The sequence below is a fragment of the Psammomys obesus genome, unplaced genomic scaffold (genome assembly GCF_907164565.1).
Source record: "Psammomys obesus unplaced genomic scaffold, mPsaObe1.curated_primary_1811, whole genome shotgun sequence".
In the NCBI taxonomy this organism is placed as follows: domain Eukaryota; kingdom Metazoa; phylum Chordata; class Mammalia; order Rodentia; family Muridae; genus Psammomys; species Psammomys obesus.
The window spans coordinates 23183506-23198696 of NW_026596073.1; the positions used below are offsets into that span (position 1 = coordinate 23183506).

Sequence of the window (15191 nt, forward strand, 5' to 3'; positions counted from 1 at the left end):
GAAGGAAGGAAGGAAGGAAGGAAGGAAGGAAGGAAGGAAGGAAGGAAAAGTAAGAAAGAAAGTGAGGGAGCAAGAGAGGAAAAGGACAGTGTTCTGATTCGTGGTGGTGGTCATGGCACAAAAACATATTTTCCTGGGCATAGCGCAGCTGACTGTGTGTCAGCTGGTGTACTGGCAGCAAGTGTTTGAGCTCTTCAACTGTTCCAGGCACAACCTTTCTAACACAGGACAGTGGTTCTGAGACTTGTGCACACATCTCAAGAGAAACCCTTCAGTACCATTTATCCCTATTACATATGAAGATTTAGCCCCCATCCGTGAAGGAGCACGACGGACTGCAAACAGCAAACTCAAAAGTATACTGGCTCTTCTCTGATGCTTTGCATTTAATAAGGAAAGACCCACCATCACCGTCAGCTTTATGTTGTCCCTTTGCCTGGAATCACCCTTTCTTCTCCATGAAAACTCTAGCAAACTGGGTTTGTGCAGCTCGAAAGACTTCTGACCCTTTAAAAATGATATTAATTATTCACATGAGTGAATTATTTGGCTACATAAAACTAGTAATGTGATTGCAATTCTTCATTGACAGAAATTATTCATCACAGATTTACAGTTCTGAAAGGGTTATCATTATAGAACTGATTATCAGTAGTAGAAGAGACGGGCATCTTGCTAGGGGGCTGTCATAGCTGCAACTCAAGACAGAAGGAGTTTTATTTTAGGGTATAGTCCAACACTGTGGGTTAAGTCATACAACAGAAGCTGGCCATAGGCAGGAGCAGGAAGAAGAAAATGTGTTCATGGTCACATGCCTGCTTGCTAGTGTTCAGCTGGTTTTTCCTTCTCTAGTCTTCAACAGTTCAGGACCCTCTGTCAAGGGGATGGTGCCACCCACAGTGAGCTGGGTCTTCCCACATCAAATAACTTAAAAAGACAATGCCCCATGAACATGCCCACAAACCAACCCAATATAGACAGTCTCTCATTAACACTCTTCCCAGGTGACACAGGGGCATAGGACAGACACCTAAGATCCCTCCCAGTTAACGAGTACTATCCAGTTTTCCCCAACCTCCATTCTAGTTGGATACAGTCCCCAGAGTGAATGATCCCTGTGTAAAAATCATCTTTCATCTGCCACATAATATCCAGAAAGCCATTGCATCCTGGGAGCCCATCCCCAACCTCAGTGCTCACAGAGCTATGTAATATCTACCTCCTCCTTGCTGAGATGGAGAGCTCAGAGTTCACCCAGCCAGTATCATGCCAGAGCTAGTTTGCACCAGCTGTCTGCAGCCGTGGCAAGGCCACACCTCTCTCCAGCTTTACAGTCAGACCTTGAATTATAGACCTGAAATCAGCTGCGGTGGGACTGTGTTTATGCTGTTGTTCTTTGCCATGGACCTGATTGTTAAGCATTTCCCGAGTGTACTCTTGAATGCCACTCATCGGCTCGCACTCATCAGCTCGTCCTCACCGCTGCACCAACGCACCAGAAGAGAAACAGCTGCCTCTCCCCCTCTCTCCAGATGGCCCCATCCATAGCACCTCTCCACACTCTGTGGACTGACTCATCCCCTGATGAGGCCAGCCAGAATCCTTCAGAGCCCCAGCCAGAGCCAAAACCAAAATAACGTGGGCCAATATTATCAGAATTACGGTGGGTCTCTTCAGCCGGGTCTCACAGTGCTGTGCTCTTGGGTCACAAATGCCCCTTTCCACTATCTCATTCCCCTCCCTCATCATCCCCACATCACTTAGAATTTCACCAACTTTCCCTGCTTCCCCACAACACCATAGTCCAATTCCTCCCCATCTTCACCCTTGTTAATACCTGTTTCTCTTCTTCTCTGGCCTTGACTCAGCACGAGGAAGCCCCGTCTCTACCACATATGTTTGCCCCCAGTAGTTACTGCTTGGTGATAAGAATGGAGTGAAGAGGATGTCAGAATAACAGAAGTTAGCCTGTCCCAAGCAGAGAGGAAAGAACAATGAAATCAGGGGTCTTTGCAAGCAAAGGAGAAGCAAGCTGCACTGAACCCCAGGGAGGCTGAACGGTCAAAGGAGAAATGTCACAGTGAAGCCCATTGTCTTGCGTGCTAACAAAAACTAGTAACTCCAAGTAAAAGGGAGAAAGTGGTAAGATCAGCGAAAACTGCAGATTTCAATGAAGTCAGGAAAATACTGGAATAAAAGTACTAACAGGGTGAGGCTAAAGGCAGGAAGTGACGTCAGAGAGGAAAACGCGTAAAATACGGTATCCGAAGTGGTGTGTGACCAGTAAGGTTGAGTTTGGACTTGGGACCTGGTTAAGCTACTAACTAGCTGGGAGGCTTAAGGCAAGCACTGTAACATCTCTAAGCCTCAGTTTCCCCATTTTGGAAATAAAAACATCTCATCGTAAAGTTGCTGTGGGATCTAAATGAGACACCTGCCAAGTACCTGGTACAGTGCCCAACACAGCTCTAAAGAAGTTGTTTGGCATCAAACTCTATTATAGGCACCTGCGGTCAAATACAGTATTCTGACTCATTGTACCTTTTCAAGTTAGGTGTATTATGTTTATTTTCACTACTTTATCTAAATGCCAGAATGTATAAGGAGAAAGAAATGGTTGCTTAGTTTACAGTTTCAGAGCTTCAAGAGCACAGCACAGTTCTATTCGGTGCCCTTCTGACTATATCACATTTTGGTCAAGGCTACATGAGGCCTTGTCTCAATTGTTTCCCTGTATATTCTAGATGCAAAGCCTTCATTAAATGTGTAGCTTTGTTTTGTTGAGACAGGGTCTTGAGAGGCCTGGAGCTCACCATGCAGACTAGGCTGGCCTCGAACTCACAGGTATGGAGATTAAAGATGTAAGCAGTCACACCCGGCTTTAAATATGCAGCTTTGCAAATGTTTTCTCCTAGTTTGTGGCACCTTCTTTAATTTCTATTTCTGTTTTAAAATATTTTAAAGTGCATGTCCTGGAATTCTAATTCAGCTGGGGCTGGATGGGGTGCCCTGGGGCTGGTGTTTTCTTAAGATCCCCTAATAGACTCTAACACACAGCCAGACTTGGGAACTGCTGTGCAGCAGGAGTGGGGGGGGGGGCAGTTCTATCTGTCACAGCCAGGACCCACATGGAGAGGAAGCTTGTTAAAAGGCGTTCTGCTCCAGCCAGCAGACTCTCAGGAAATTTTCTTGGCCGTGTAGCCCCATTCCCCATGCTACATAAGCCTTTGTGGAACATGAAACAAATGAGACTCTGAAACTACCTTCTTTCCAACTGAACATGACCCCCAGGTCCACTAACTTCCCAGATCCTTTAGACAGCTCCACTCTGACGTGGTCACTGACCTGTGGCCTGTCCCAGGTGGTGGGCCATTTATCAGAGGAAACAGCTTGTGCCAAACCTCTCCTTTTTTTGTCCAATGGCCTTATCTGCTCTTTGATAACTCCACAAGCCCTGTGCCCAGCCAAGCCTGCAAAGCCCCTTTTATAGTATGTTTTGACAGAGAACATCATATTTTTTTTCTTACCTGCAGCTCTGTGGAGAGCGGGTGGGGGCAGGATGGCTTTATGCACTTTCTCTGATTTACTTGGCTACACATGAAACAAAGCCAAGTTATTATGCCCACAACGTCCGGCCATTCAAAGTCCCAAGAGCCAAGGCTCATGAGCCTAAAGAGGGGAAGAGCATCAAGCTAGGGTTTTTTCTCCTAGGCTTATGTCTAGTTTCTTGTTTAGTATGATTAAAACTTAATTCAAGGGGCACAGGGGACAGCTCAGCCGGTCAGCCCCTAACATTTGCCAGGTTGAGGTTAAATGTTACTCTATAGGCCTGGAGGAGTTCAATGACGCAAGCAGATACATATTTTAGCTACACCATGGAGACAGAATGAAGGTGGAAACCCAGATGTGCACATAATGAGACACATGAGGGATCATGGGGCTGGAGGCTCAGGGTTCTGACAGTGAAAGTCAAAATGCAGCTTAGAATGGAGAGAGTTTGGCCTGGTGAAGGACAATGAGCAAGAGGAGGACAAGCCCCTTCTGTCCATGAAAAGATGTGTAATCAATGAATATTTTGAAATAACATGAGAACGATGGATATGACAATGTAGTTCTGGCAGCACAAAGAGAGGACTGAGGTAAAAAAAAAAAAAAAAAAAAAAAAAAAAAACCAGCAAGGAGGACACACAGAACCCATGTGGATGCTGAGCTCACAAGTGGACACTGCATCGCTTCCACCCTCACCTCTTCACCTCATATCCTCACCGCTGCGGGGAGGCTAGCTTCGGTCCTGCCCTGGGAGAACCCAGAGCCACAGTCAGAAAGGACTTCCTGTAAGACCCAGGGAGCTTTAGTGACGACCAGAACTGACACTGGAGACTCTAAGACCCTTCCCAGGAGGCCATCTTTAGGATTGCTGAAGCCAGAAATTTTTTCACTGGAAATGGACTGATCACTTGCTACCAGTTCTCACTGATCATCACAAAAAGATGATTAAGAAAGCTGTCTCAGGCCTTCTAGATGGCTCAGTAGGTAGACATCTGCTGCTACTAAGCTTGACGACCTGAGATTCATCCTTGGGATCCATGTGTTAGAAAGAGAGAACCAATTTCCGCAAGTTGTCCCCTGACTTCCATACAGGCACAATGGCACACTTGTATGCCCAAAGAGGCAGAGACACAGACAGAGAGACAGAGAGATGTTTTTTTTAAAGCCCAGGATACCAAGTGTGTTTTTCTTAGCATCTTAAGCAATACATGACTTAACATTAGACCTGGGCAGGCATGTCTGACCTGTAGCACACAGCTATGTGTGGTTGAGTGCCATGATGAATGTGGTCCAACACAAAACAGTAAACATGAGGGTTTTTTTTTTTTTTTTTGCAATTTTTTTGTTAAGTCAATGGTACAGTTCTTATGTATGTACATGTATGAACAATGGTACAAAGTACATGACTTTGTACATGACATCATTGTGACACAATGCCAAAGGTTGGACATGCCTGCATGCACCTCCTAGCATCCTTAAAAGCTTAAGCACCTCCAACCTGTCCTCAAGTGCACCCTTAGTGATGAGACTCCTGGGGGCAGGGGACACAGGGGACATGGTGAGGCTATTAGGTGTCTGTTTCCAACCTTACTGGCCTGCTCCTGAAGCCATTCCTTCCCAGAGTTACTGCAGGCTGCTGGGTTGTGGCCAAGGAAAGAGTTAAAGAGTCAAAGTGTATACACAGATATGGATATACATACATATACAAATATGATGAGTCCTTATTTCATTTTTTGGCACAACAAACCATTTTCCCTCCTCTAGTGAAAAACAGACTACAGTGAAACAGGAGGCCTGGTGCTCAGTGGCCCCTTTTCCGTTTCTCTTTACCACACCAGGATAGGAAAAGCAGGATTTTAAGAGAGTGGTAAGGAAATGCATGAGCAAACATATACCTGCCCTCAGATGTGGGGCTGAGCAGCTCTCCAAAGTAGTGTCTGAAGACATAGCTGTCTACTGAAATCTCAGTGAGGATAGCAGCCAGCCCAGGCTCTGTTAGTCTCTGAAAGCTGAAATTTGGTAAGACCCTTACTAAATGCCAGCCTTTATTACTGCTGTTATGTTTATTGGACTAATGTTGTGCAGCAGACACAATGCAACCTCCCTCTAGGCATATTAGTGGCTCCTGTTTATGGTCATCATAGTAAGCAAATTCTTGAAGACTTTTAATATGATATGCCCGGCGCCAGCTATGAGATGATGACATATTATTAAAAAAACAAAAAACAAAACCAAAAGCCACACTGCTGAGATGGATCAGTATGTAAAAGCACTTGCTCTCCAGCCTGATGACCTGAGTTCCAGTCCTACTGGGAGGAGAGAATCAGCTCCCACAAATATGTCTAACCCCATATGCACGTGGGCACACACACAAAAAGATAATTTTCAAAAGCACCACTAAATAAACACCACTACAATGTTCATTTTACAGATAACCACATTGAGGCTCAGAGTCTTTTACAGGGTTACTCTGATTTTGCTTGGCTCCTGAGGCCCTTGTCTGCAAACTTGAACAAGACTCACACCCCCAAATCACAAACCTCAGTAACAAATCTAACAGACAAGGAAGTCTCCCTTCTCTCGAGCTTTGAGCACAGCCTACAGCTCTCCCTGCATTGCTGACTAGGGCAGCATGTTTTTGGGTCTGTTAAGTTGAGCCAATGTCTTCTATCACCTGTCAGCAACAAAAAAGAGAGGTACTTGAAGTTCATGTCACTCTGCTTGATTGACAAGGCTTGACTGACAGCCTGGAAAAAGGATGTCAGTTACTGATTCAGAGAAGGCATATGCACCTCAACAGAAATTTTCACATTTCTCAAATTGCCCATGGTAAAAATCAGTTTCCTCCAGAAAACTCTGGCTTCTTTTATATCTTCTGCAGCCCCTGGCAGAGTGGACAGTACAGAGGCAATGGGACAGACAGACCACTCACTCTGAGCTCAGCATGGTGAGAACCGCTGCTGAAAATAGGAAAGAACTCCAAGGCAAAGAGAGGGTTTGACGTCTATGCGAAGGTGCAATTCTGAACACTGCCAAAACCAACCAGGACTGGGCCAGAAGTCAGGACACCCGGGACCTCATTCTGCCCCTCAACAGCTCAGGGTTGTTGAATAGGCCATCCCAACGCTCAGTCTGTTCCTTCCTCTCTAAAAATTAAGAGCTTGACTTAGATTGCCTGTAGCATGAATTAGAATGAAACAGAACTGAGGGACAGTGAACTTTAAAAGCCAAGTCCCTTGTCTCCCCACATGCCAGCTTGAAGCCCCATCTATTCCGCAGCGTCTGGAGGGCAGGTACAGTTAGTCCGTACACCTGAGCCATCTCTGCGCAAACCCTGTCCTGCCTGGCCGAGTACTCCCCTTGTGACTTCCGGATGTAGTTTACCGAAGGAGTCCGAGTCGGGTGGGGAAGTTACAGGTGTGCCCTCAGCCTTCGGGGAGACTGGGATAGGGCAGAGGCCCCAGGTTAACCACATCTACTTGTGAGCTGCCTCATTCTTTTACACATGCCATCCTTTCCTCAGACACACAAATACAAACTTGTGACACAAGAAAGATGGGTAAGTCCTAGTAATCTATCTAGAGGTTGGATCCATCATCTTTAAGTGAATATAATAAGGACTTCAGTAGCGTATCCATTTCGAAGATTATGACTATATATGCAAAGTCTTAACAGAGCCCGTATGCGGAGCTATGGCCAGTAATATTATTGTTATCATCACTCTAACCTGATTCACTGAGGACCCTTCTTAATGCAGATGGACTGGCTGGGATTCCAAATCTGAGACCCACAGTCTACCCCTAAAAAATGGACGCAAAAGGCAGGTTTCCCATGCATGTGTCTGCAGGTAGACCTTGTACAAAAGGAGTGTATTTTTTTCCTTGAGGTACCTAACCCAAAGGAATTATCTCTCCTGCAGGGACCATACCCTTCTGTAAGGCTATGCTTTCAAACATACGAATAAGCTGTGTCTCAAAACCTATGTAAATCAGCAAACACAATAATGGTAAGTCAGAATAAGGAAACATAAACTGAGTTCCGTGGCAAAGTGATAGGCACACATGCAGATCAGCAAGGCATGGCACTACCAAATCACCATGGGGTAAACAGCTGAAGAAGGAAAGCTAACGACGAAGAGTTAACAGGAGCCTCAGCGCTCAGCTCTGTGACCCGAACTTGTACCCCGCATCTACGGCCACTCAATGGCTTTGATGGGGCCAGTCCACCGGCTTCAAACACTGGCCATTCCTCATATCACTTGTGGAGCTAAGAGGTCACAGCCACCCAAGGGAATCTGAGGGCTTCCAGTAAATTCCATTTGCTTTATGCAGGAAATAAGAACATCAAAACAAAAGAAAGAAGGGCAGGGGGCAAAGCTTTGTTAAATGGCCACACACCACATGGGTGGAGATGAACTCAAGAAGCAACAGTGGAGAAAGGAATGAATGCAGAACAGTAGAGGGGAAGGAAGGGCAGATTTTCACACTAGCAGGCACAGGCAAGCCAGAGAAACTGATCAAAAGCCACCTACGGTATGGAGATGAAAGTTCCTGAGTACTAACGGAGGCAAATGCCACCACGTAAAGGATGGCATTAGCATAAAGAAGAGGAAATGTCAAGGAACTGAATGGGTCCTCCATCTGCCTTCTGGTCACAGGCTTGGCTGTGCTGTGTGGAGAGCATGGTTGCCTTCTGTGCTCTGATGCTTTGTAATGTGGTTCCCCCACTGGCCATTTTTACACATCTGGCCAAAAGGTTCCCTTCAGAGTAACATTTACATAAAAATGTATGCATATATACATATGTGTACGTATGTGTATATGTTATGAGGAGACTTCTTCAGAGGATTCATGAACTGTTAGAGTCAAATACTATTAGAGCCTTTACAGCGACTGGCGGGTGCGTGCAGAACTCACCCCAATGCAGTCCTGAAGCTTATTGGGTTCTTGGCTTTTCAGCACAAAAAACACATCCTAGAACACTTTGGTTAGCAAGAAGCAGAACTGCAGAAGCCAAAAAACAAGGTTAGTACGTTTAGGGACTTTCCCAGCAAAATCCTGGGACCATTGACTGGTTTGTCTTTGTTCCTGTTTGGCAGGCTTTGCTGCCAACCGCTGCTGGGCTCCAAGGCCCGAATAGATTTCTGTCCAGGTGTTCAACTGTGCTGAGGTCCAGGGCCTGCTGCACTTATGTGCATACATACACACACTCTGTCCTTAGACCTTGTTCACTTTCTGTTTTAGAAAACATTCACTGAAAAACATTGACTGTTTCTGTGTATCTTGAGACACTGATTTTAAATGGCCCAGGTATACTCTCTTATTTTATCTGTATATGTGTGTAGGTATTTATGAGTGTCGAAATGCACACCTGTGCATACACATAGAGGTTAAGAGACAACCTCTAGTAGCTTCATCTACTTTTTTTTTTTTTAGCTAGGGTCTCCTGCTGGTCTGGAATCCAATAAGCAGGCAAGGCTGGCTGACAGGAATCCTCTTGTCTTCTCCCCACTAGCGGGACAATAAGTACATGCCACGGTGTCTAGCATGATTGTCGGAGTTGGGGGGATCTGGACATTGATCTGGGGTCCTCAGGCCTGTAGGACAAGCAACATACCAAGAGTGCTCTGCATAGCCCAAACCCTCAGACTTAAAGAAAATTAAGAACATGATGAATTTCTCTTATTTACGGGTGCAGAATACTTGCTCCTTTGAGAACATTGCTGAACTGTCTTACTCACCAGCACACATGCACCCGAGTACTATGAATCTAGCCAAGAGCACTTTCAGTGTCAAACTTAGAATAAACACCTTTTCCCAAAAGCCACCAGTGTGTCCGTGGGAGTGACTTCACTCTCGGCCATTCAAAACTCAGCTAAAAATATGCCACTGCCATGGCATTCAGCAGGGGCTGCCTAGTCACAAACAATCGATCAGACTCCTATAAGTAAGACTTTTGGGAAGAGAAGCCCCACTCTGTGTCTGTCACCTGTGCCAGAAAGCCCAGTGGTCCCTGTCCACAAGAGGCCCCAGCCTTTCAAGCCCACAGATGAGCAGGCAGCAATACTCCCACTTGAAAATACAAAACTTGTACTTCTATTTTCTAGAGCTCAGAGGATTGTAAAAAGGGAAGGAGGCCCAGAGAGATGACTCAGCAGCTCAAGTTGCCTAACTGCTCTCTCAGAAGATCCAGGTTTGGTTCCTACCACCTACATCAACTGGCTCACAACCTGTATCTCCCGTTCCGGGGGATCTGAGGCCTTCCTCTGGCCTCCATGAGCAGCTGTACAATGTACATATAAACTCCTACAGACACACACACACACATACACACACACACATACAAAATAAAAATAAATGAGTCTTTTTAGAAGGGGGATGGTGGGTGAGGGATGTGGCCCCCACACCCACACAATTCTCTCACAAGTCCCCTAAATCAAGAGTCCCTGGCCTGTGCAGCCCCTCTGTGCGTGCTGTCCCAATCTGAAGGAGGTTGAAAAGTCAAGGGACTTGGGAAAGATCCCAGTTGAAATACAGCAGTGCGCCACTCTCCGTAGATAATCTGTACCCACCGCTCCATGGAATGGTGGCTTCACCTACTCCTCAGACACACTGAAGTACAAGATGCGGGCTCATCAACTCTCCAGAGGCAGGGGCAGGCAGAGATCTCTGAGTTCAAGGCCAGCTTCGTCTACATAGTGAGTTCCAGGACAGTCAGAGCTGCATAGTGAGACCTTGTCTCAGGAAAAAGAAATACACACACACACACACACACACACACACACACAAACACAAACAGTATAACTGGGGGTGTGGTGGAGGCAGTGGAGAAGTGGAGGCAGGAGCAGATAGAAGCTAGCTATGACTATATAGTGAGTTCAAGAACAGACAGAGCTACAGAGTGAGACCCTGTCTTAAAAAGAAAGCTAGGAAGGAAGGAAGGAAGGAAGGAAGGAAGGAAGGAAGGAAGGAAGGAAGGAAGGAAGGAAGGAAGGAGGGAAAGTGGTAAAAAGGGAGGGGAAGAGAGAGGAAGAAAGAGGGAGATGGGGGTCCTCTCCTGCACCTCAAGAGGGAGTGTTGAAAAGTACTAGGAGAGAGGATTACCAGCTGTCACCACCTCAACTCCCTCTCTTTGTCCTTTCTGCCCAAGGCCTTTACATCTGACTTGTCAGAGTCACCTCAAAAAGGAGGACCAGGTCTCATGAAAAGAGATTAGCAAGAAGTGGGAGATTTCTCTCACAGTTTCTCACGGAGCAGAACAAAAGGGTTTTACTAAAGATGTAAAGCCCAGGAGTTCAAATGTCCAGGTTCTGTTTTAAAAGTGCACTGAGCAGAAACAGCCTGGGCTAGACCCTAGAATGGTTCACAGTACCCTTAACTGGTGCTGAGTCCCTGAAATCATAAGCCAACAACAGTTGTGTGCCGTCTCCTAACCCTCTTCTGTGGCTAGTGCATTGTGGGCCATCTCCTAACCCTCCTCTGTGGCTAGTGTTTACGCATCAACACTCCAGAAGTGGCCAAGACATTCCCTCACCTGCAAATGGCAGCTAGGGAGCCGTGACCTGTTTCCTGCCTTACACCAGCAACTGTGCCTATGTCTGCCCAAGACCTAAAGCAACCTATACAACGGGAGTCATTTCCATTCTCCAGGTGGGGAGCTAAGGTCAAGTGATTGGCTCTGGGAACAGCTAACCCTCAGGACAACCAGCTGAGTCCCACATTGGCCATGATTACTAACCATGGCACGAGCAAACCACAACAAAAACTCAAACTCTTCTTAAGGTGGAAACTCTACCTCTGATAACCCCTAAAATAGTTTCAAGAATGTGTATTTCAAGGAAAACAAGTAAGCATGTAGGCTATTCATGCATTAGTGAACAAATTTTTCCACTTCACTGAATTTGGAAGTCAATTCTCTATCAGGAGAGCTGGTTTCCTTCCCATTTAAATGTTGCTGTATTGGTTTCATGACTTGGAGGATTTGAGACTCTGTTCCTTACCCAACTTTAATCGGAGACCCATCAGGTTCAATCGCTGATGATGTCAGGCCCTCCCTGACTGATGGTGGTGCCAGCTGCCCCTGAACACAGGCAGTTACTGTCCATCTGGGCCCTGATTTGGCAGAGAAATCATAAGTCTCTTCTTTGACACAAAGAAGCAGAGGCAGTCCCAGACAAATTGCTTCTCCTCCAGACACATTTGTAAAACCTGCCTGGGTTTCTGTGACAGGCACTGGGTGAGCAAGGTTGCTCAGGTAAGAGCTGGTGGCGGGAGGTGGGAGGGAGCGCCGCCCAATGCATCACCCCCTGAACAGAAAACCCTCAATTTTTCTGGCTAGCCTAGAGCATCACAGAAGGGGGGCATGAGGACAAGTTCGCCTGATTTAGCTGCATGTAAGTTGAAGCTAGAAAAACAATTTCTCAGAATCCAGAAACCTGCTTCTCAGAGGACACAGCTGGTTGGGGACCATTGGACATCTGAAATTCAGTGTCACAGAGAAAACAGATGTTTCCAACAGGAGCCACACTCTAAAGGTGCAGTAATTTCTCCTCATACCCCAGTTGCAATTACATTTCAAAGGGATCAGCCGCCTGGTAATATATGCAGGATGTCTTAGCCCCACTGGAAACTTATCAAAGAAACAGGTTTTATAAACACTAAGAGACAGGTGACACCAGTCTTAGCAAGATGGCTGTTTTGGAGAGGACATTGTCCAAGGTGTGCCTGGGGCTCAGCAGCAAACCATACTCTCCCTCCTGTGGCTGAGGGTTGCAGATAAGTAACACTGAGCAGGAACTGGATGGAGAGGTGAACAATCATAGACTCATCCAGCTGCCCATCCCACCACCCCAGGGCAGCACAGCAGGTCCTGAGACTGAAGAGCTAGAAAACTCATTAAACTTTTGAGTTCATGGGTCAGCAAGCTGGCTTATTGAGTAAGGGCCCTTACTGCCAAGCCTGGTAACCTGAGCCCAATCCCCCTGAACCAAAAAGAGAAAGAAGAGGACTGACTCCTGAAGGTTGTGCTCTGGCCTACAAATACACACACCAATACCTGTGCGTGCTTGCACGCACACACACACACACACACACACACACACACACACACAACAGCGTAACTGTCCACATACTTAAACACATATGCATAAACGCACACACATTGTAGCATGTATACGTAGACACACACAGAGAGAGAGAAATGTTTAAGGCCATTTAGGAAACTCTCTCCTAATTTAAAGCAAAAAATATATTTTAAAAAAATCTTTTATAAACTGATCACCAGCTCACAAGTGATTTATAAAATCTAACGTTCTAACACAGGAGATGGCTGTGCTTAGCTGAGTATTTTGTTGTTCTAGGACATAAATCATCTTCAACGTTTTCAGAGTTAGTGTTTTGATTTTTTTTTTTTTTTTGGCTTTTCCCTGGCTGTTCCTGGCTGTCCTGGAACTCACTGTGTAGACTAGGATGGACACAAACTTACAGGCCACCTTCCCTCTGCCTCCCAAGTGCTGGGATTAAAGGCGTGTGCTGCCAGCACCGCCACCTAGCATGGTTTTTGATCTTATGATTGTCAATGCCGAGAATACTGTCTCCTGTTGATATCTAGTACAAAAATGAGGCATGTTTAAGAAAAATTGAGAAATCCTATCCTAATTTCAAATGAAATTCACTTAACATTTTTTTTTATAAACTGGTCATCAACTCATAAACAATTTTGTGAAACCAAGCATTCTGACACATTATAATCAAAATTATACTAAATTGCTATTTAGACGCTGCACAATGACAGCAGGAAAATATTTAAAATTTTTGTTCTCTGCAATTAAACCATTGTTTCTGTAAATACAGAAAATTTTATGTACAGAGTGAAAATGATGCAGTTCATAACTGTCTTAGGGTTCCTATTGCTGTGTTAAAACACTATAACCAAAAGCAGCTTGGGGAGGAAAGGGAAAGGTTACAGTTTCACACCACAGTCTGTCACTGAAGGAAGTCAGGGCAGAAACTAAAGCAGAGCAGGAACCTTGGAGGCAGGGCATGGTAAGGAGACTACAGAGGAGTGCTGCTGACTGACTTGCTCTCCCAAGGCTCACTAAGCCGGATTTCTCATACAACCCAGGATGTATAATACCCTGGATTTCTTATCCCCAGGGATGGCACCAAGGACAGTGGGCTAAGCCTGCCCTCATCCATCATCAATCAGGGATGCACCACAGGCTTGCATACAGGACAATCTCAGTTAAGACCTCCTCTTCCCAAATGACTCGTGGGTCAAGTCAACATAAAACTAGCCAGCACAATAGCATAAATGGCCTCTAAGCTGAGCCCGGGTGGTTTAGACCATGACAGCTGGATTTGTGTGGCACTTACATATATTTACACATAAAAAGGACATGTTGTGTGTTCAGAACCAAGGCTGAAGTGAAGTCATGTCATGCACCCGAGTGAGCAAGGCCAGAAATACCTAGGATTCAATGCACATTTGATCTTAAATTAATTTGGGATTGCACATACGGAAAACCACCACTGCTGTCAACTTTAGAGTTCATTATGCAACCTGCCCTGGTTGCTGTCAACTTTATACAGTCTAGAGATACTTGAGAAAGAAATCTCAACTGAGAAATTGTTCTCATCAGACTGGCCTGTGGTTATGTCAATGGGGGGTTGTCTTGATGGTCAGTTGATGTAGGAAGGCCCAGCCCACTGTGAAGAGTGCCTTTTCCTAGGCAAATAGTCACTGGCTGTCTAAGAAGCTAAGCTTAAATGAGTCAGCAAGCATCCCCCTCCATGGTTTTGGCTTCAGTTCCTGCCTGAGTTCCTGCCATGACTTCCCTCGGTGATAGACTGTGAGCTGTAAGCTGAAATAACCCCATTCCTCTCCTATGTTGCTCTTAGCCACCACGTTTCATCACAGAAACAGAAGGGAACCTAGAATACAACCCCATATAGGGCTTCGGTACAGTTTAGCAAGCTGTGCAAAAGACTATAAAGGTCCACCAGAAGGGAGTAATGCCTTCCCCTTGTTCACTTTTTATCTAAACCTAACATCGATAGGCAGAGACGTTACTTCCTGAGTGACTCGGGTAAACGCAATGAATGAATTGGAAAGTTGTCAAGACTGATTACCAAGTTTTGGTTACAGCCCCAGCTTTATCGTTAAGTGAACACAGCAAAGCTGATGAGCAGTTGACACGTGTCTTGGTTTGAAGGTTCTTTATGAGTTCGTGTGTTTAAACCCTGGGTCTCCAGCTGGTGGTGCTGTTTTAAAAGGGTGTAGGACCTTCAGAAAGGAAGGCATGGCTGGCTGGCGGAGGCGGTGGATCACTGGAGACAGATAGGCTTTTGACTGTTGTAGCAGAGTAGGCTTCCAGCCAAGCTCTCTGCTTCCTGGTCCACTGAGATGAGGAGAAGCTGTGCCCAAAGCTCACACCAGAACAGACAGAGCTGCCCCGCCCTCCACAAAGACCAGGCTCACCTCTCCAGGGCACCAAAGGCCATCTCATAAATACTCAGCAGCATGAGACCAGCTGATCCCTAAGCTCCTTCATCATACAGCGATTTCAGGGTCAGGAAATCTTTGTTACTTGCAGCTTGTGTGTGTGTGTGTGTGTGTGTGTGTGTGTGTGTGTGTGTGTGTGT

General features: G+C 45.8%; 1 protein-coding gene across 1 annotated transcript in view; it reads left to right on the forward strand.

Moving 5' to 3' along the window:
- Slc7a14 (solute carrier family 7 member 14) overlaps nt 1–15191 on the forward strand; it is a 119278-nt gene that overhangs the window by 59850 nt on the left and 44237 nt on the right. The window lies entirely within an intron of this gene.